The following is a 21,365-nucleotide window of genomic DNA, read 5'->3' on the forward strand; positions in this document are numbered from 1 at the left end:
TCCATGATAGAGGACAGGAAGGACTGGGAGGCCGTGCTGTCTCTGGACTTCGTGTTGTACAGCCCGGCATAAAAGGATTTGCTGATCCTCAGTATGTCGGCCTGTGAAGATGTCACTGTGCCGTCTTCCTCCTTCAGGCTGCTGATCTCAGAGGTCTTTCTGTGCAGCTTCTGGAAGAAGTAGCCCGAGCATTTCACACCCTGCTCCACGGAGCGGACTCTGGGCTGGAAGATTTCCTTGAGGCCTCGGAGAAGAAGAGCGAGGCTTACTGACCCTTCACTTCCTGGAGTTCCTCCCAGATATCGACCCCCATCGACTGCAGCTGCGGCATATCCTGAATGCTTTTCTGGAGCTGTGCCAATTCCCTCTGCCTCTCTCTATTCTGAACGCCTTTGAGGATGAAGACCCGCTTGATGTTGGACTTGATCGCTTCCCACCAGTGCACCGTGGAGGCGAAGGGGGGGTTGTACGGTCCTCCAACCTGTGTAATCCCTCTTTAGTTCCTTGATGTTCTCCGGGGTCAACAGTCCCACGTTCAGCTTCCAGATCCCGCTCCCCGCCCTCTTGTCCTCCAGCGATTGACAGTCGGCCAGTAGGAGGCAGTGGTCAGGAAGAAACACCGGCTGGACGTGGGTGGATCTGATCTTGAGTGTTGGGGACACAAATAGGAAGTCTATCCTGGAACGGACAGTCCCGTCTGGCCTGGACCAGGTGTACCTCTGCGGCGCTCGGTCTGCCGAGTTGCTGAAGACGACATGAAGCTTTGCTTCTTTCACTGCTTCCATCAGGAGTTTGGAAGTGGTGTCCAATATTCCGCCGCCCCCGCTGGATCGTCCAGCCGCATTGATGATGCAGTTGAAGCCTCCGGCGAGAACGATCGGCCTGGACGTCGCCAGCAGCATCGGGAGATGCTGGAAGACCTCCAGAATCTCGGTGTTGAGGATCGTACACATTAGAATCATAGAATCATGGAAAGTTTACAGCACGAAAGGAGGCCATTCAGCCCATCGAATCAGTGCCGCTCAATGCAACAGCAATCCACTAGTCCCAGTCCCCTGCCCTATCCCCGTAGCGCTGTTTTTTTTTACTTTCAAGTGCTGATCCAGTTCCCTTTTGAAGGCCATGATTGAATCTGCCTCCACCATTCCCTCGGGCAGTGCATTCCAGATCATAACCACTGGCGGTGTCGAAAAGTTTTTCCTTTTCTTTTGCCAGTTACCTTAAATCTACACCCTTTGGTTCTTGACCCTTCTGCCAATGGGAACAGTTTCTCGCTATCTACTCTGTCTGGACACTTCATTATTTTGAATACCTCCATCAAATCTCCTTGAAACCTGTCTGTTCCAAGGAGAAAAACACCAGCTTCTCCAGTCTATCGACGTAACTAAAGTCCGTCATCCCTGGAATCATTCTAGTAAATCTCTTCTGCACCCTCTCTAAGGCCTTCACATCTTTCCTGAAGTGCGGTGCTCAGAAATTGATACAATGCTCCAGTTGTGGCCGAACCAGTGTTTAATAAAGGTTCATCATGACTTCCTTACTTTTGTACTCTATGCCTCTGTTGATAAAGCCCAGGATCCGGTATGCTTTTTAACCGCTTTCTCAAACTGTTCTGCCACCTTCAACGATGTATGTCCACATATCCCCAGATCTCTCTGTTCCTGTACGCCTTTTAGAATTGTGTCCTCTAGTTTATATTGCCTCTCCTCGTTTTTCCAACTGAAATGTACCACTTTGCAATTTTCTGCGTTAAATTTCATCTGCTACGTGTCCGCCCATTTCACCAGCATGTCCATATCCTCTTGAAGTCTATCACAATCCTCCTCACTGTTCACTACCCTTCCAAGTTTCGTGCCATCTGCAAATTTTGAAATTATGCCCTGTACACCCAAGTCCAAGTCATTAATAACTATCAAGAAAAGCAGTGGTCCCAGCCCCAACCCCTGTGGAACACCACTGTACACCCCCTCCAGTCCGAAAAACAACCATTCACCACTACTTTCTGCTTCGTGTCCCTTAGCCAATTCTGTATCCATATCGCGACTGCCCTCTTTATTCCATGGGCTGCCATATTGATGACAAGCCTACCATGCGGTACTTTATCAAACGCCTTTTGAAAGTCCAGAGACACCACATCAGCTGTACTGTCCTCATGTACCCTCTCTGTGACCTCATCAAAAAACTCTATCAGGTTAGTTAAACACGATTTGCCTTTAACAAATCCGTGCTGACTTTCCCTAATCAATTCACCCTCGTCCAAGTGACTGTTAATTCTGTCCCGGATTATCGTTTCTTACTTCCCTCAGCAACCTGGGATGCATCCCATCTGGACCGGGTTACTTATCTACTTTAAGCACAGCTAGCCTTTCAATTACCTCTTCTTTACCAATTTTTAGCCCATCCAGTACTTCAACTATATCTTCCTTTATTGAGATTCTGGCAGCATTTTCTTCCTTGGTAAAGACAGATGTAATGTATTCATTTAGTACCTCGGCCATCCCCTCTGCCTCCAAGAGTAGATCTCCTTTATGGTCCCTAATCAGGCCCACCCCTCCTCTTATTACACGTTTACTGCTTACATGCCTGTAGAAGACTTTGGGATTCCCTTTTATGTTGGCCACAGTCAGAGCGGGATGTTCTTGTACAGAATGTCTGCTATGCGCAGGCGGCCCTCCACCACCTCCTTAACCTCGGTGATGGTGAATTGAAGTCCTTGCAGCAGAATCCCCAGGCCCGAGGATTGACTATCGTTGATTCCCGACCAGTTCGACTGCCCGTGGGTCCAAATGCGTGACCACTGTCGGTAGTTGCTAAGGTGCGGGATCCCACACTCCTGCAAGAACAGCATGTCCTTCTTCACCCTCGACAGGTCGTTCAGAGTTTCAGCACACCGTGTAGTAGCTTTAATACTACACACGTTTAAGGATGCAATTTTGAAAGCCATTTTAAAAATACAAAGGACAACCATTCACGTCTTCCAATTGCATCAGCCCAGGTTCTACGTTACCGTCCTTTTCCAATCCTCAGCCCAGATATGCCATTGGTGTCATGTGCTGGAACTTCTGGACAGTCCTTGGGCTGACGACAGAGGCTTGACCTCCGTTGGGAGAGGGTCTGCGTTCGGGGGTCAACGGCGGGATTTCTTGTGGCGGTGTGTCCGTCACTTCTGCGGCCAAGTCCAGCTCCTCGGCCTTTGCTGTTTGTTCATTCTCCGTGACTGTCGTGCTGCTCCTAGTTTCCAGGATTTGGGGTGCGTTGGATGCGTCCCTGCTCCGGGTGTCCCAGAGCGGGGTGTTACTGCTCCCGAGTCCCTGAAGCTGGAGCGTGCTGTCTGTGGCACTTCTCCTGTGCCCCAGAGCTGGGTGTTACTGCTCCGGAGTCCCTGGAAACGGGAGCGTGCTGTCAGTGACACTTCTCCCAGTGCCCCAGAGAGCGGTGTATTACGACTCCCGAATCCCTGGAGTGGGAGCGTGATGTCTGTCTCACTTCTCCCGGTGCCCCAGAGCGGGATATACCTGCTCCCGAATCCCTGGAACCGGGATCGTGCTGTCTGTGTCTCTTCTCACTGTTGCGTTTTGCCACTTCCTTTGATGAAGGCGGGGTCTTCCCCCTTTTTTCCTGTTCATCAGTCGAGGAGCAGCCGCTGTTGTCCATTGAGGGCTCTAAGCGCCTTTTGCTGCCGGTCCAACCTTTGATGTCAGTTCCGCTGATCCGACAGGACTTCCTTTTTTTCTTTTTCTGTGTGGTCCATCCGTCTTCCGCCCCTGGTTCACCTTACATCGGCTCAGGGAGAGTCTCGGGGTCGAGTGTCGGGGCTGGGTTGGTTTTCTTGACGCTCCCTCCCTTTTCCTTTTCCTCCTCTTGGTCTTTGGCTTTTTCACGGGAGTCGCCGAAGTGGGGGAAGGGGTCTGACCTCCATTGGTGCAGCCACGACTGCGGCTTTCCTCACCTGCGTGGCCTGCCCTCCTGTCAGTCCAGTGCCTGTTGTCCATCTTGCTGCAGTTTCTACAGATCACCACCTTGCAGGAGGCCGCCTCGTGCCCGGGTTTGCCGCAGGAGCGACACACTCTGGGCTGCCCAAGGTACACCGCACACCCACGACTCGTCCCAATCACGAAGCTTGAGGGGAGGTGAGTGATGTTTCCCGTGCCATTCACACTCAGCGTCGCCGTGATGCTCCTCTCGTTCGTCCAGATCACGAACATTACCTCGATGTTGATGCTCCAGTCCGTGCCACCCACGTTTCTCCTGAGGAATGTCAGCACATCCATGACGGGCACATGTGTGTTGAACATGTGGACCGTCAGGGGCCCTTCCTTCCCCAGTGGGAGTGTGAAGAGCGGCTCCTCAGTGTGAAGTGACAGCGGCCCTTCCATCCCCAGTGGGAGTGTGAAGAGCGGCTCCTCAGTGTGAAGTGACAGCGGCCCTTCCATCCCCAGTGGGAGTGTGAAGAGCGGCTCCTCAGTGTGAAGTGACAGCGGCACTTCCTTCCCCAGTGGGAGTGTGAAGAGCGGCTCCTCAGTGTGAAGTGACAGCGGCCCTTCCTTCCACAGTGGGAGTGTGAAGAGCGGCTCCTCAGTGTGAAGAGACAGCGGCCCTTCCTTCCCCAGTGGGAGTGTGAAGAGCGGCTCCTCAGTGTGAAGTGACAGCGGCCCTTCCTTCCCCAGTGGGAGTGTGAAGAGCGGCTCCTCAGTGTGAAGTGACAGCGGCCCTTCCTTCCCCAGTGGGAGTGTGAAGAGCGGCTCCTCAGTGTGAAGTGACAGCGGCCCTTCCTTCCCCAGTGAGAGTGTGAAGAGCGGCTCCTCAGTGTGAAGTGACAGCGGCCCTTCCTTCCCCAGTGGGAGTGTGAAGAGCGGCTCCTCAGTGTGAAGTGACAGCGGCCCTTCCTTCCCCAGTGAGAGTGTGAAGAGCGGCTCCTCAGTGTGAGGTGACAGCGGCCCTTCCTTCCCCAGTGGGGGTGTGAAGAGCGGCTCCTCAGTGTGAAGTGACAGCGGCCCTTCCTTCCCCAGTGGGAGTGTGAAGAGCGGCTCCTCAGTGTGAAGTGACAGCGGCCCTCCCTTCCCCAGTGGGAGTGTGAAGAGCGGCTCCTCAGTGTGAAGTGACAGCGGCCCTTCCTTCCCCAGTGGGAGTGTGAAGAGCGGCTCCTCAGTGTGAAGTGACAGCGGCCCTTCCTTCCCCAGTGGGAGTGTGAAGAGCGGCTCCTCAGTGTGAGGTGACAGCGGCCCTTCCTTCCCCAGTGGGAGTGTGAAGAGCGGCTCCTCAGTGTGAAGTGACAGCGGCCCTTCCTTCCCCAGTGGGAGTGTGAAGAGCGGCTCCTCAGTGTGAAGTGACAGCGGCCCTTCCTTCCCCAGTGGGAGTGTGAAGAGCGGCTCCTCAGTGTGAAGTGACAGCGGCCCTTCCATCCCCAGTGGGAGTGTGAAGAGCGGCTCCTCAGTGTGAAGTGACAGCGGCCCTTCCATCCCCAGTGGGAGTGTGAAGAGCGGCTCCTCAGTGTGAAGTGACAGCGGCACTTCCTTCCCCAGTGGGAGTGTGAAGAGCGGCTCCTCAGTGTGAAGTGACAGCGGCCCTTCCTTCCACAGTGGGAGTGTGAAGAGCGGCTCCTCAGTGTGAAGAGACAGCGGCCCTTCCTTCCCCAGTGGGAGTGTGAAGAGCGGCTCCTCAGTGTGAAGTGACAGCGGCCCTTCCTTCCCCAGTGGGAGTGTGAAGAGCGGCTCCTCAGTGTGAAGTGACAGCGGCCCTTCCTTCCCCAGTGGGAGTGTGAAGAGCGGCTCCTCAGTGTGAAGTGACAGCGGCCCTTCCTTCCCCATTGAGAGTGTGAAGAGCGGCTCCTCAGTGTGAAGTGACAGCGGCCCTTCCTTCCCCAGTGGGAGTGTGAAGAGCGGCTCCTCAGTGTGAAGTGACAGCGGCCCTTCCTTCCCCAGTGAGAGTGTGAAGAGCGGCTCCTCAGTGTGAGGTGACAGCGGCCCTTCCTTCCCCAGTGGGGGTGTGAAGAGCGGCTCCTCAGTGTGAAGTGACAGCGGCCCTTCCTTCCCCAGTGGGAGTGTGAAGAGCGGCTCCTCAGTGTGAAGTGACAGCGGCCCTCCCTTCCCCAGTGGGAGTGTGAAGAGCGGCTCCTCAGTGTGAAGTGACAGCGGCCCTTCCATCCCCAGTGGGAGTGTGAAGAGCGGCTCCTCAGTGTGAAGTGACAGCGGCCCTTCCATCCCCAGTGGGAGTGTGAAGAGCGGCTCCTCAGTGTGAAGTGACAGCGGCACTTCCTTCCCCAGTGGGAGTGTGAAGAGCGGCTCCTCAGTGTGAAGTGACAGCGGCCCTTCCTTCCACAGTGGGAGTGTGAAGAGCGGCTCCTCAGTGTGAAGAGACAGCGGCCCTTCCTTCCCCAGTGGGAGTGTGAAGAGCGGCTCCTCAGTGTGAAGTGACAGCGGCCCTTCCTTCCCCAGTGGGAGTGTGAAGAGCGGCTCCTCAGTGTGAAGTGACAGCGGCCCTTCCTTCCCCAGTGAGAGTGTGAAGAGCGGCTCCTCAGTGTGAAGTGACAGCGGCCCTTCCTTCCCCAGTGGGAGTGTGAAGAGCGGCTCCTCAGTGTGAAGTGACAGCGGCCCTTCCTTCCCCAGTGAGAGTGTGAAGAGCGGCTCCTCAGTGTGAGGTGACAGCGGCCCTTCCTTCCCCAGTGGGGGTGTGAAGAGCGGCTCCTCAGTGTGAAGTGACAGCGGCCCTTCCTTCCCCAGTGGGAGTGTGAAGAGCGGCTCCTCAGTGTGAAGTGACAGCGGCCCTCCCTTCCCCAGTGGGAGTGTGAAGAGCGGCTCCTCAGTGTGAAGTGACAGCGGCCCTTCCTTCCCCAGTGGGAGTGTGAAGAGCGGCTCCTCAGTGTGAAGTGACAGCGGCCCTTCCTTCCCCAGTGGGAGTGTGAAGAGCGGCTCCTCAGTGTGAGGTGACAGCGGCCCTTCCTTTCCCAGTGGGAGTGTGAAGAGCGGCTCCTCAGTGTGAAGTGACAGCGGCCCTTCCTTCCCCAGTGGGAGTGTGAAGAGCGGCTCCTCAGTGTGAAGTGACAGCGGCCCTTCCTTCCCCAGTGGGAGTGTGAAGAGCGGCTCCTCAGTGTGAAGTGACAGCGGCCCTTCCTTCCCCAGTGGGAGTGTGAAGAGCGGCTCCTCAGTGTGAAGTGACAGCGGCCCTTCCTTCCCCAGTGAGAGTGTGAAGAGCGGCTCCTCAGTGTGAAGTGACAGCGGCCCTTCCTTCCCCAGTGGGAGTGTGAAGAGCGGCTCCTCAGTGTGAAGTGACAGCGGCCCTTCCTTCCCCAGTGGGAGTGTGAAGAGCGGCTCCTCAGTGTGAAGTGACAGCGGCCCTTCCTTCCCCAGTGAGAGTGTGAAGAGCGGCTCCTCAGTGTGGAGTGACAGCGGCCCTTCCTTCCCCAGTGAGAGTGTGAAGAGCGGCTCCTCAGTGTGAAGTGACAGCGGCCCTTCCTTCCCCAGTGGGAGTGTGAAGAGCGGCTCCTCAGTGTGAAGTGACAGCGGCCCTTCATTCCCCAGTGGGAGTGTGAAGAGCGGCTCCTCAGTGTGAAGTGACAGCGGCCCTTCCTTCCCCAGTGGGAGTGTGAAGAGCGGCTCCTCAGTGTGAGGTGACAGCGGCCCTTCCTTCCCCAGTGAGAGTGTGAAGAGCGGCTCCTCAGTGTGAAGTGACAGCGGCCCTTCCTTCCCCAGTGGGAGTGTGAAGAGCGGCTCCTCAGTGTGAAGTGACAGCGGCCCGTCCTTCCCCAGTGGGAGTGTGAAGAGCGGCTCCTCAGTGTGAAGTGACAGCGGCCCTTCCTTCCCCAGTGAGAGTGTGATGAGCGGCTCCTCAGTGTGAAGTGACAGCGGCCCTTCCTTCCCCAGTGGGAGTGTGAAGAGCGGCTCCTCAGTGTGAAGTGACAGCGGCCCTTCCTTCCCCAGTGGGAGTGTGAAGAGCGGCTCCTCAGTGTGAAGTGACAGCGGCCCTTCCTTCCCCAGTGAGAGTGTGAAGAGCGGCTCCTCAGTGTGAAGTGACAGCGGCCCTTCCTTCCCCAGTGAGAGTGTGAAGAGCGGCTCCTCAGTGTGAGGTGACAGCGGCCCTTCCTTCCCCAGTGAGAGTGTGAAGAGCGGCTCCTCAGTGTGAAGTGACAGCGGCCCTTCCTTCCCCAGTGGGAGTGTGAAGAGCGGCTCCTCAGTGTGAAGTGACAGCGGCCCTTCCTTCCCCAGTGGGAGTGTGAAGAGCGGCTCCTCAGTGTGAAGTGACAGCGGCCCTTCCTTCCCCAGTGGGAGTGTGAAGAGCGGCTCCTCAGTGTGAAGTGACAGCGGCCCTTCCTTCCCCAGTGAGAGTGTGAAGAGCGGCTCCTAAGTGTGAAGTGACAGCGGCCCTTCCTTCCCCAGTGAGAGTGTGAAGAGCGGCTCCTCAGTGTGAAGTGACAGCGGCCCTTCCTTCCCCAGTGGGAGTGTGAAGAGCGGCTCCTCAGTGTGAAGTGACAGCGGCCCTTCCTTCCCCATTGAGAGTGTGAAGAGCGGCTCCTAAGTGTGAAGTGACAGCGGCCCTTCCTTCCCCAGTGGGAGTGTGAAGAGCGGCTCCTCAGTGTGAAGTGACAGCGGCCCTTCCTTCCCCAGTGGGAGTGTGAAGAGCGGCTCCTCAGTGTGAAGTGACAGCGGCCCTTCCTTCCCCAGTGAGAGTGTGAAGAGCGGCTCCTAAGTGTGAAGTGACAGCGGCCCTTCCTTCCCCAGTGAGAGTGTGAAGAGCGGCTCCTCAGTGTGAAGTGACAGCGGCCCTTCCTTCCCCAGTGAGAGTGTGAAGAGCGGCTCCTCAGTGTGAAGTGACAGCGGCCCTTCCTTCCACAGTGGGGGTGTGAAGAGCGGCTCCTCAGTGTGAAGTGACAGCGGCCCTTCCTTCCCCAGTGAGAGTGTGAAGAGCGGCTCCTCAGTGTGAAGTGACAGCGGCCCTTCCTTCCCCAGTGAGAGTGTGAAGAGCGGCTCCTCAGTGTGAAGTGACAGCGGCCCTTCCTTCCCCAGTGGGAGTGTGAAGAGCGGCTCCTCAGTGTGAAGTGACAGCGGCCCTTCCTTCCCCAGTGGGAGTGTGAAGAGCGGCTCCTCAGTGTGAAGTGACAGCGGCCCTTCCTTCCCCAGTGGGAGTGTGAAGAGCGGCTCCTCAGTGTGAGGTGACAGCGGCCCTTCCTTCCCCAGTGAGAGTGTGAAGAGCGGCTCCTAAGTGTGAAGTGACAGCGGCCCTTCCTTCCCCAGTGGGAGTGTGAAGTGCGGCTCCTCAGTGTGAAGTGACAGCGGCCCTTCCTTCCCCAGTGGGGGTGTGAAGAGCGGCTCCTCAGTGTGAAGTGACAGCGGCCCTTCCTTCCCCAGTGGGAGTGTGAAGAGCGGCTCCTCAGTGTGAAGTGACAGCGGCCCTTCCTTCCCCAGTGAGAGTGTGAAGAGCGGCTCCTCAGTGTGAAATGACAGCGGCCCTTCCTTCCCCAGTGGGAGTGTGAAGAGCGGCTCCTCAGTGTGAAGTGACAGCGGCCCTTCCTTCCCCAGTGGGAGTGTGAAGAGCGGCTCCTCAGTGTGAAGTGACAGCGGCCCTTCCTTCCCCAGTGGGAGTGTGAAGAGCGGCTCCTCAGTGTGAAGTGACAGCGGCCCTTCCTTCCCCAGTGGGAGTGTGAAGAGCGGCTCCTCAGTGTGAAGTGACTGCGGCCCTTCCTTCCCCAGTGGGAGTGTGAAGAGCGGCTCCTCAGTGTGAAGTGACAGCGGCCCTTCCTTCCCCAGTGGGGGTGTGAAGAGCGGCTCCTCAGTATGAAGTGACAGCGGCCCTTCCTTCCCCAGTGGGAGTGTGAAGAGCGGCTCCTCAGTGTGAAGTGACAGCGGCCCTTCCTTCCCCAGTGAGAGTGTGAAGAGCGGCTTCTCAGTGTGAAGTGACAGCGGCCCTTCCTTCCCCAGTGGGGGTGTGAAGAGCGGCTCCTCAGTGTGAAGTGACAGCGGCCCTTCCTTCCCCAGTGAGAGTGTGAAGAGCGGCTCCTCAGTGTGAAGTGACAGCGGCCCTTCCTTCCCCAGTGGGAACTTGAAGAGTGGCTCCTCAGTGTGAAGTGACAGCGGCCCTTCCTTCCCCAGTGAGAGTGTGAAGAGCGGCTCCTCAGTGTGAAGTGACAGCGGCCCTTCCTTCCCCAGTGGGAGTGTGAAGAGCGGCTCCTCAGTGTGAAGTGACAGCGGCCCTTCCTTCCCCAGTGAGAGTGTGAAGAGCGGCTCCCCAGTGTGAAGTGACAGCGGCCCTTCCTTCCCCAGTGAGAGTGTGAAGAGCGGCTCCTCAGTGTGAAGTGACAGCGGCCCTTCCTTCCCCAATGGGAGTGTGAAGAGCGGCTCCTCATTGTGAAGTGACAGCGGCCCTTCCTTCCCCAGTGAGAGTGTGAAGAGCGGCTCCTCAGTGTGAAGTGACAGCGGCCCTTCCTTCCCCAGTGGGAGTGTGAAGAGCGGCTCCTCAGTGTGAAGTGACAGCGGCCCTTCCTTCCCCAGTGGGACTGTGAAGAGCGGCTCCTCAGTGTGAAGTGACAGCGGCCCTTCCTTCCCCAGTGAGAGTGTGAAGAGCGGCTCCTCAGTGTGAAGTGACAGCGGCCCTTCCTTCCCCAGTGAGAGTGTGAAGAGCGGCTCCTCAGTGTGAAGTGACAGCGGCCCTTCCTTCCCCAGTGGGAGTGTGAAGAGCGGCTCCTCAGTGTGAAGTGACAGCGGCCCTTCCTTCCCCAGTGGGAGTGTGAAGAGCGGTGTGTGTGATAGATGGATAGAGAGATATATAGATAGAGAGACAGATAGATAGATAGTTAAATAGATGGATGGAGAGATAGATGGATAGAGAGATATATAGGTAGATAGATGGATAGAGAGAAATATGGATAGAGAGATAGATGGATAGATAGATGGCGAGATAGATAGATAGATAGATAGATAGATACATTTAAAGCAGTGGAGAGACAACAATACATACGAATCAGTCGAAGTAGATTTATATTGATTTTTAATAAGGTGAAAATACCAATGGATATAGTTGAAAGAGATAAAGAAACATAAAATTAGTAGAAAGAGAGCACGATAGACAGATTTATAATTCGAGACAGAGTTAGAGATTGGCAGAAGGAGCGATGGAGAAGTGGAGTAAGTTGGAACATTGGGGGCGGGGAGTGGGTGCAGGAATAGTCCGTCTTTTTGTGATAGTTTAATTGAAATGTATTGAGTCAATTGAAGATCGATTAACACTGGGCAGCTACAAATTGCCCGGTACAAACTCAAATACCCCTCGCCCCAATAAAGCTATGCTGGTAAAGAAACAACTCTATTTACACCCAAACTGAACGGCAACAAATCAGCAAAGGTTACTTGAAAGGCATCTCGTGATGAGCTTCAGACTGAATGTACTGGGGATGTTGTACTGAATTAGGCCGACCATGGAAGGCCCTGCAGTGATATTACATATCACGTGTTTCTCTGTTCTAATGTTGAGAAAAGACTCGAAATTAATTGAATATAACTGCAGTTCCTGAACGGGACTTTCTCCTTCACCTTAATATCCTCTTAACAGATCCGCCGCCTATCAAAGTCAACCTGCTTGACCTGTTCGGACTTTGACATTTGAGTTAATGATTAGTTTTGGGGTACATCGGAACATAGGAAGAGGAGTAGGCCAATCAACCCCTCGTGCCTGCTCCACCATTTGATAAGATCATGGCTGATCTGTGATCTAACTCCATATACCTGCCGTTAGCCCATATCCCTTCATACCTTTGGTGGCCAAAAAGCTATCTATCTCAGATTTAAATTTAGCAATTGATCTAGTATCAATTTTCCGTTTGCAGAAGAGAGTTCCAAACTTCTACCACCCTTTGTGTGTAGTACTGTGTTAGTTTGAGGTGCTGGATTCTTTTGAGGAACACTCTTGGTTTGAGGTGCTGTAATTGTTTGAGGAACACTCTTGGTTTGAGGTGCTGTAATTGTTTGAGGAACACTATTCGTTTGAGGTGCTGTAATTGTTTAAGGAACACTGTTACTTTGAGGTGCTGTATTTGTTTGAGGAACACTATTAGTTTGAGGTGCTGTATTTGTTTAGGTCCAGTATTAGTTTGACGTGCTGTATTTGTTTGAGGACCACTAATAGTTTGAAGTGCTGTATTTATTTAGGTCCAGTATTAGTTTGGGGTACTGTATTTGTTTGAGGAACACTATTAGTTTGAGGTGCGGTATTTGTTTGAGGAACACTATTAGTTTGAAGTGCTGTATTGTTTGAGGAACACTATTAGTTTGAGGTGCGGTATTTGTTTGAGGACCACTAATAGTTTGAAGTGCTGTATTTGTTTAGGTCCAGTATTAGTTTGGGGTACTGTATTAGTTTGAGGAACACTATTAGTTTGAGGTGCGGTATTTGTTTGAGGAACACTATTAGTTTGAAGTGCTGTATTATTTGAGGAACACTATTAGTTTGAGGTGCGGTATTTGTTTGAGTTCCTGTATTAATTCGAAGTACAGTATTAGTTTAAGGTGCTGTATTAGTTTGAGGTGCTGTATTAGTTTGAGGTGCTGTATTAATTCGAGATACGGTATCAGTTTGAGGTACTGTATTTGTTTGAAGTACTGTATTAATTCGAGGTACAGTATTAGTTTGAGGTGCTGCGTTAGTTTGAGGTGCTGTATTAGTTTGAGATGCTGTACTAATTTGAGGTAATATATTAGTTTGAGGTACTGTATTAGCCTGAGGTGCTGTATCAGTTTGAGGAGTTCTTTAGTTTGAGGTGTTGTATTAGTTTGAGGTGCTCTATTAGTTTGAGGTGCTGTATTAGTTTGAGGTGTTGTAGTAGTTTGTGGTATTATATTAGTTTCAGAATCTGTATCAGTTTGAGGTGCTGTATTAGATTAAGGTGTTGTATTCGTTTGAGGTACTGTATTAGTTTGAGGTACTTTATTAGTTTGAGATGCTGTATTAGATTGAGATGCTGTATGAGTTTGAGGCATTATATTAGTTTCAGGTTCTGTATCGGTTTGAGGTACTGTATTAGTTTAAGGTGTTGTATTTGTTGGAGGTAGTGTATTAGTTTGAGGTACTTTATTAGTTTGAGACGATGTATTAGCTTGAGGTATTATATTAGTTTCAGATTCTCTATCCGTTTGAGGTACTGTATTAGTTTGAGGTACTGTTTAATTTGAGAAGCTCTATCAATTTGAGGTGTTATATTAGTTGGGGTATCTGTATTGTGAGGAAAGAGTTAGTCTTTATAATGAAGTAATATTAACCTTTTGCTTTTGACTCTTAAGTAAGGAAGTATAAATCTCTGTTGGGAGAATTAAACTACAATCATAAGACAGATTTGCTTCATTTGATATGCATGCATATGATTAATATAGAGACTAGTAGATTCTGAAGTCCAGAAATTCTTTGATTTTAGCTGATATCATTATACTCGTAAGTTTAATTATTCTTTCGATATAAACAATTCTCTGACCATCATAACAAGGCCTTTAAATCATTCAGAGCTGGTGTGAATGTGTGTCAGGCAGCATTGTGTGCTATTCGTCTTACCAGCTTCACAGGGAAGCAGGAGAGGTGTGACATCTGTATAATTGCTACGTATCATTCCAAGCTGACGGAGCGGGAAAGGGCTGTACTGGTGAGAGATAAACACCATTCTGCTTTCTGGTCAATGGGCAAGGCCATATGTTTTAACGAACAAGTTCAAAATTTATAGTTATAATTAATGCCTAAAGCAGAACACCTGACTGTGCCGAAGGAGCCTGTTTGCACCACAAGGCGACATCTAGTGGATGAGTGTAGTTAGGTGATGAGGGAAGTGATACTCTGATGACATCGAAAATTCTGGAAACCCTCAGCAGGTCAGGCAGCATCTGTGGAGAGAGTAACAGAGTTAATGTTTCAGGTCAATGACCTTTCATCAGAACCAAGTTGGGCAGTTGTGTTCGGTGCGAGTATGAAACATAGGAATTGTTTCACTCATGTGGGGTGATTTGGGTACTTTTCTGTCATTGGAAGTTCAAGATCCAAAGTAAAATAAGGGCTTATCTGGGATTTGAACTCGGAACCTCTCACATATTCATAGTAACAAACCCGAAGCAAGAATCATACCCCTAGACCAACGAGCCCACTACTAACGACCAATCCACTTTAGAGCCAGCCATCGTGAAACGCTTTTTGGTGGCTATCCTTGATAAGCAATTATGAGGACAGGTTGCATGGACGACACTTGCATTCCCTTGAGTTTAGAATATTAAGGGGTGATCTAATTGAGGTGTTTAAGATGATTAAACATTTGACAGGGCAGACAGAGACTATTTCCTCTGGTGGGGAGAGTCCAGAACAATGGGGCGTAACCTTAAAATTCGAGCTGGGCTGTTCAGGAGTGATGTCAGGAAGAATTTCATCACACAAAGGGGAGTGGAAATCTGGAACTCTCTCCCCCAAAAAGCTGTTGAGGCTGGGGGTCAATTGAAAATTTCAAAACTGAGATTGATAGATTTTGGGGCTAATTCGGGAGTTTAATGACTTTGACATTTTTCCCTGTGACTTGTATCGTTTCGATCGATGAAATATTCGTGAAAAGAGTCAGTGTAAAGAGAGTCAACGGTTCATGTTTTCCCGAGACACTTCCTTCAGACCTGAGACCGAAAAGTTTGTCGTTTCCGTAGTGTAGCGGTTATCATGTTCACCAGTTACACGCAGAAAGTCCCCAATTTGATCTCGGAGGGAAGCATTTTGTTGGGACTTGCTCCCCATAAACCTCCAGGGTCGAGTTTCTTCAAGTGTGAAAGGGGCTACAAACCTTTTTAAATTTAACAACGGCTGCACCAGATTCTTGGTGTAATAAGCACTAAACATTTTTAAGCAGACTCCTAAAATACAGTATGTAAAATGGGAAGGGATAAAAGTTCATGACATGCAAAGCACAAAGGTTTATTAACGTTTTAATTGTCACTTGGTAAACAAGTTAGCATTTCCTTCGGTGTGCAACAGAACGTATTAATGGTGATTTACAAAAAACATTAAGTGTCTCACAGACATGCATTATTTTTGTGCAATGAACTATCCCCAATCACTAGGGAACACTGCATCAAACATATATCGACCGTTCTTTCATCGTCGCTGGGTCAAAATCCTGCAACTCCCTACCGAGCAGCACTGTGGGAGAACTTTCACCACACGGACTGCAGCGGTTCAAGAAGGCGGCTCACCACCACCTTCTCAAGGGCAATTAGGGATGGGCAAAAAATGCTGGCCTCGCCAGCGACGCCCACATCCCATGAACGAATAAAACAAATCTCTGTGCTCTTCCAATTCTGGCCTCTTGCGCATCCCCGATTTTAATTGCTCCACCATTGGAGGCTTTGCCTTCAGCTGCCTCGACCCGAAGCTCTGGAATTCCCTCCCTCAACCTCTCCGCCTCTCTCTCCTTTAACACATACCTTAAAACCTAACTCTTCGACCAAGCTTTTGGTTACCTGTCCCAATATCTCCTTATGTGGCTTCGTGTCAAGTTTTGTTTAATAACGTTCCTGTGAAGCACCTTGTGACGTTTTACTACGTTAAAGGCGCTATGTAAATACAAGTTGTGTCCTCTGGTTATCGACCCTCCTGCCAATGGAAAGAGCTTCTCCCCATCCATTCTATCAAAATAATTTGAACACCTCTATTAAATCTACCCTTAACCTTTTTTTGCTCCGAGGAGAACAATCCCAGCTTCTCCAGTCTCTCCACATAACCCATCCCTGGACACGATGCAAGGCGGAGGTTTGCAACCAGGTTTGAAAATTATTGCCAGTCGGGAGCTGGACAAATCGAAAGGAACCGAAATGACAAACAGCTTTGTGAATCTGCAGATACGCTTTGGGAAACGGAATTGGAGACGAATAAAGGACTGTCCAGACAGGCGGCCAAGACGCAGTTGAGTCGGCATGTCCCCCTGGAACAGTTACTCTGATGTTATGAGTGAAATTAAGAGGTCGGAGCCATTTAAACCGCTCCCAGTTACTGCAGATCAGGCATCAAATCCTGACATCAGCATCAGGACGCTCAGAATATTTTTTTTATTCGTTCATGGGATGTGGGCGTCGCTGGCGAGGCCGGCATTTATTGCCCATCCCTAATTGCCCTTGAGAAGGTGGTGGTGAGCCGGCTTTTGAAACCGCTGCAGTCAGTGTGGTGAAGGTTCTCCCACAGTGCAACTAACTAACAGACAAAGCACCGGTGGGCACGCCGGTTGCAGGAGAGCTGGTTGGCGGTGATATCGACGCTGTGAGCGAGACCAGACCGTTCCCATGTTTCCACAAACAATGTCCCATCCTTTATTTCTGGAAAAGTAACACTGATAGTGGACAATTGCATTTCTGTGGCTGCAACATGTAACTTTGGGTAGGTGACACGCTGCTTTAGTGTATCTTGCAAGAAAAAAAAAACAGACGGTCTCTGTGGCGCAATCGGTTAGCGCGTTCGGCTGTTAACCGAAAGGTTGGTGGTTCGAGCCCACCCAGTGACGGAAATTGCACCTTTTTCTTCCCACTTTCGGATTCATTGCCTCATTCTGATGGCCCTGAAGCCGGTGCCATGTTTCAATTCCTGATCTGCAGTAACTGGGAGCACTTTAAATGGCTGCGATCTCTTAATCTCATTTCAAGTTTTCTAATGTGTGATTTGGCTGCAAGAAAACACTCTGTGAACAATGTCATCTGAGCATGCCTGATTCGCCATAATTTACACTGCGGTCGGATATCAGGCACATGAAAAAAGAACAGTGAAATGTTTGTGTGGGCGCGATGCTCTGAGATTCCCTGCCTGACCATCACCACCGATCCTTCTCTGCAGCCTTCCGAAATACAGCGCAGTAAATGGATCCCTGTGAAATGAGCTCCTGGACAGTAATGCGGAAATTAGTTTGGCTGAGGGGTTATATCCATAACACGAGGGTGGACAGGTTTCCGTAGTGTAGTGGTTATCACGTTCGTTTAACACGCGAAAAGTCCCGGGTTCGAAACCGGGCGGAAATATTTTGAAACATTGTCCCCATAAAAAATGATTAAATATTGAACGATTCACATTGCTCATTAAATGTGAACAAAGTCCAGATCTCCCAGCCCTGTTAATGCAGTCCGCTGAGAGCAGGCGATGAATGCCAGCGTGATATTGGGGGTGAAGGGTGCTTCCAATGCTGTCTCATTACCGGTGGGATCTGGCGGACATTTGATGAGCCTCATCCATTCAACCAATATATGAAACGGTGTTTGAGAAACATTCAAAAAATATAATAACATCCAGGAGCCTGTCTTCAGAGTGCGTGGCGCAAAGGTCTGACTTCGGATTAAAAGGCTGGTGAACTTGCTTCAGCTTTCTGAAATGTACTTGTCCATCCTTCAGAGGTCACGGGAAATATGTTTTTTGCCTTTCGAAAAAAGACGCGAAAGTTAGAGACATGTTTTGTTTTCAACACGGCTGGTGAAATGGCCGGACTATCATAAATTCGGAGTCGCCTTTGAAACATTTAAAGGCGACTACCTAAAAATCACTTAGTGCAAATTTAAAATCACGGTTCCTATTTATTTCGGTCTGAAAGAAATAATGATAAACGTGTCAGTCAGTGCCCGCGGTGAGACGGTGATGAACTTGCTTGCTGCGCAGTTCACCGCTGGGCTAAATTTGACGCCGTTTAAAGGACGCGAACCCACTCAATGTGAAGGATGAGCTCATAACCAACAGATTCCGTCAACGTCAAACACCTCCTTTCTTGTTTAATAGAGGGAGCAGAGGCGTGTTCATCATCAGACGCCAGCAACTTTAAGAAATGGAACAGATAAAGGCACAGATGCAAGTTCCAAATCTTTTCAATGCAAAGTTATTTCACTTTATTTAAAGTGCCGTGAGGCTGAAAACGGGTCCCAGATGATTTGCGTTCACTCGTGACTTGTTTTCCAGTGTTGGTCCGTCAGGTTTGCGATTCAATTTGTATTGGATATTGAAGATATTTCAGGATGATTGCACAACATACCATGTGTAAAGCAACCATCTTGATAACTTCAATCATCACACACTCTACATCGACGCTGCAGAGGCCCCAGCACCCCTTTCAATATTGTTTTTCTTAACTCACAGTTTTCAGAAGGGAATTGGATAAACGCTTGGATGGAAACTTTTTCAGGGCTATGGGGAAACAGCAGGAGAGTGGGATTAACTGGACAGCTCTTTCAGAGAGCTGGCACTTGCACGATGGGCCGAATGGCGCTATGTTATTCTATGATTCTATTAATAGATCAATTTCCGCCTTTAACGTAGCCTCCCTAAATGGAGCGGAGTAATCGTGTCCCTGTGAAATAAGCTTCTGATCAGTAATATGGAAATTAGCGTGGCTGAGCGGTTTGAAACTCTGGTTAGGCTCCAAACAGGAAATTTCCTCTCTAAGATTGATTCTTTTATCAATTATCTCCCCCCTTTGGATCTTAAATGTCTTTACATATCTTTTTGATCTCTTCTTCTACTGTCACGCCCAAAATACCAGTCTCCCTGGTAAATACTGAAGCAAAGTGATTATTTAATATTTCTGCCATTTCGCTGTCATTGCCTGTGAGTTTGTCGTGTGTATCCCTGAGTGGCCCTATTCCTATCCTAAACTTTTTTTGGCTGTTGATGTGTCTCGAATACTTTGCTTTTTTTGATATTCCTTTTTGCCTTTCTAATAGTTCTTTAGACTTCTTTCCCAGTCTTTTCACATTCCCCTCTCTCCTTTATTGTCTAGTGTGGGCCTTTTTCTTCAGTTTCAATTTTGCCCTTGTTTCTTTATTCATCTCTGGTGTGTCATTTCTGGCTGGTTTGTTCTTGCTTTTTAGTGGGATATATTTCTCCTGGACTCTATTGATCACCGTTTTAAATGTTTCCCACTGCTGTTCTATTTCTTTGTCCAGATCATTAATATGTCAAACATTTCACCGTTTGAAACTTCTCAAGTCACATTTCCATCACAAAGCCAGTTGCTTTTGTGGGAGGAGTAAATCAACTTGGTCGAAAAATCAGCTGCAGCCCAATCCACAAATAAAATATTTTCACGTCTTCGTAAAAATAAGCATTGTCAGAAGTGGGATTCGAACCCACGCCTCCAGAAGAGACTGCGACCTGAACGCAGCGCCTTTGACCGCTCGGCCACCCTGACTACAAATTTAACATTTCATTCTGCATCAATTCTGCACCGTTGGCCAGTGAACGCAACATAAAAGTTTAAAATGATACTCGCTCATCGTGGGGCTCGAAACCACGACCCTGAGATTAAGAGTCTCATGCTCTACCGACTGAGCTAGGCGGGTTTTCGTGCTTTTAACCACCTTATCTGTTATTGCAGCAAGCAGGAGATAGACTCCATTTCAGATCATTGGAATCAATTCTGAGGCACGGACGAATCAAGGACAGTCAGCATGGATTTGTTCAGGGGAAGTTGTGTCTGACGAACCTGATTGAATTTTTCGAGGAGGTGATAAGAAGGATCGATGAGGGTAGCGCAATTGATGTCGTCTCCATGGATTTTAGCAAGGCTTTTGAAAAGTTCCCACATGGCAGATTGGTCAAAAAAGGAAAGGACCATGGGATCCAAGGGAATGTGGCTTGTTGGATCCAAAATTAGCTCAGTGGCAGGAAGGAAAGTGTCATGGTCGACGGGTGTTTTTGTGGCTGGAAGGCTGTTTCCAGTGGGGTGCCGCAGGGCTCGGTACTTGGTCCTTTGCTTTTTGTGCTCCACATTAACGATTTGGACCGAAACTTAGGGGGCATGATTAAGAAATCTGCGGGTGACACAAAAATAGGCCGTGTGGTTGATAGCGAGGAGGAAAGCTGTGGACTGTGGGGGTTCAGGCAACTTTCTGATAACAAAGCACTCAATCCATCTCTGAACGCATTTTGAACGAATACGTGTGTTTGACCCAGCACAGGCACGATGGGCCGAATGATCTCCTCTTGTGGACTAACATAATACGATGATACTAAGTGTTATCAATCGGAAAAGCAACACATTGCAAATAAGAGCAGAGAGAGGAAACTCGTCTAACAGGATAACAGCACGGTGAGATATTGTATTTGAGAAGGATGAGGAGGGATAGTTTATCATGGTGGTCGTCACATGGAGTATCATTTGTGACTTTGATAAGGACCATTTCATGCTGCGACTGGGGCGGAAACCTATTTGGAGAGATTCAGCCCGGGCGCGGCCCCATCGTGCGCGGTGAGACGGAGGTGGGGGTGGGGGAAGTGTCAGAGCTGGGGCTCACCGGTGGAAGCAGCATAACAGTTTAAAACGGTACTCGCCCAACATGGGGCTCAAAGCCATTACCCTGAGAGTTTTTAAAGAAAAGGGGGAGCAGCCACTGTCTGAATCTCTTGCTGGACTTGAAAGAACACATTCCAAGTACGAGCAGAGAGAGGACATCATTCAGTTGCCCATTGCGTTAAGCAGCATGCCATCTGTTTCTGTAGTGTAGCGGTTATCACATTTGCTTTACACGCGAAAGGTCCCCGGTTCGATCCCAGGCAGAAACATTATGTTGGAACTTGGTCTCCATGAACATCCAGGTTAATTTTCTTCTCCTGCCAAAAAGGGAGACAGTGGCTGCTCCCTTGTTCTTTGTAAGCTGCATCTTTTACTTCATTGAGCAGATAACTTTGAGTGATAGAAAACTGATCCTCAGTGACGCTCATTTTAAATTTTATTCCCTTTTACTCCAAAAGGGTTTTTTTGCCTTGGAAGCAGCGCAGCCCTGAATTACCAGAATGTTAGCAGGGCTCGAAGGGTTAAATTATGAGGAGCGGTTACATACTTGTATTCCCTGGAATATAGAAGGCTTTTTAGGATTTTGAAAGGGAGATAGACAAACCCTTTCCGCTGGGGAGGGAGTCTAAGACAATATCACAATATGACAAGAGCTGTTTTACGACTGAAAACAGCCCAACGCATTACTGTGAGTGTCAGAGACGAGTCTCCAGGTGCCGCGTCCTGTACAGTGAATGTCAAAACTTTTAAAAGTTGCAGAAAATGTTCGGGATTCAGATACACAAATCTTTAATGGGAATGAGATTTTGTCAGAGGTTGCAGCCTTCCCTACTTCTCTTGCCCTTTGCGAGACACCTGTTCCGGTTTAAATTCACAAACTGGGTGAGTTGGTGATCAGGGTACAGCAGACTCAGCGGTCCCGGGTGAGAGAGAGAGAAATCAGCCCGGGCGCGGCCACAATGTGCGCGGTGACACTGCACGGGAGGTCGGGGGGAGTCAGAGCTTGGGTTCACCCCTGAAAGCAACATAAAAAGGTTAAATCAGAATACGCCCAACATGAGGCTGAAGCCCACGCCCCTGAGATTTGGAGTCGCACACTCTATCGACTTAG

The 21,365-nt window shown here is 50.0% G+C and overlaps 5 non-coding genes across 5 annotated transcripts; 3 read left to right on the plus strand and 2 right to left on the minus strand.

Annotated features, from left to right (window-relative positions):
- The first annotated feature begins 16,418 nt into the window (after positions 1–16,418).
- On the plus strand, positions 16,419–16,492 carry trnan-guu (transfer RNA asparagine (anticodon GUU)). The gene has a single exon. It is a non-coding gene; the product is annotated as a tRNA-Asn (tRNA).
- Positions 16,493–16,927: 435 nt separating this feature from the next.
- Positions 16,928–17,000, plus strand: trnav-aac (transfer RNA valine (anticodon AAC)). Its single transcript has one exon. It is a non-coding gene; the product is annotated as a tRNA-Val (tRNA).
- Positions 17,001–19,067: 2,067 nt separating this feature from the next.
- Positions 19,068–19,150, minus strand: trnal-cag (transfer RNA leucine (anticodon CAG)). The gene has a single exon. It is a non-coding gene; the product is annotated as a tRNA-Leu (tRNA).
- A 78-nt stretch (positions 19,151–19,228) lies between these two features.
- trnak-cuu (transfer RNA lysine (anticodon CUU)) lies at positions 19,229–19,297 on the minus strand. The gene has a single exon. It is a non-coding gene; the product is annotated as a tRNA-Lys (tRNA).
- A 1,153-nt stretch (positions 19,298–20,450) lies between these two features.
- trnav-uac (transfer RNA valine (anticodon UAC)) lies at positions 20,451–20,523 on the plus strand. The gene has a single exon. It is a non-coding gene; the product is annotated as a tRNA-Val (tRNA).
- The last annotated feature ends 842 nt before the right edge of the window (positions 20,524–21,365 follow it).

Source organism: Heptranchias perlo, unplaced genomic scaffold (genome assembly GCF_035084215.1).
Source record: "Heptranchias perlo isolate sHepPer1 unplaced genomic scaffold, sHepPer1.hap1 HAP1_SCAFFOLD_47, whole genome shotgun sequence".
Classification (NCBI taxonomy): Eukaryota; Metazoa; Chordata; class Chondrichthyes; order Hexanchiformes; family Hexanchidae; genus Heptranchias; species Heptranchias perlo.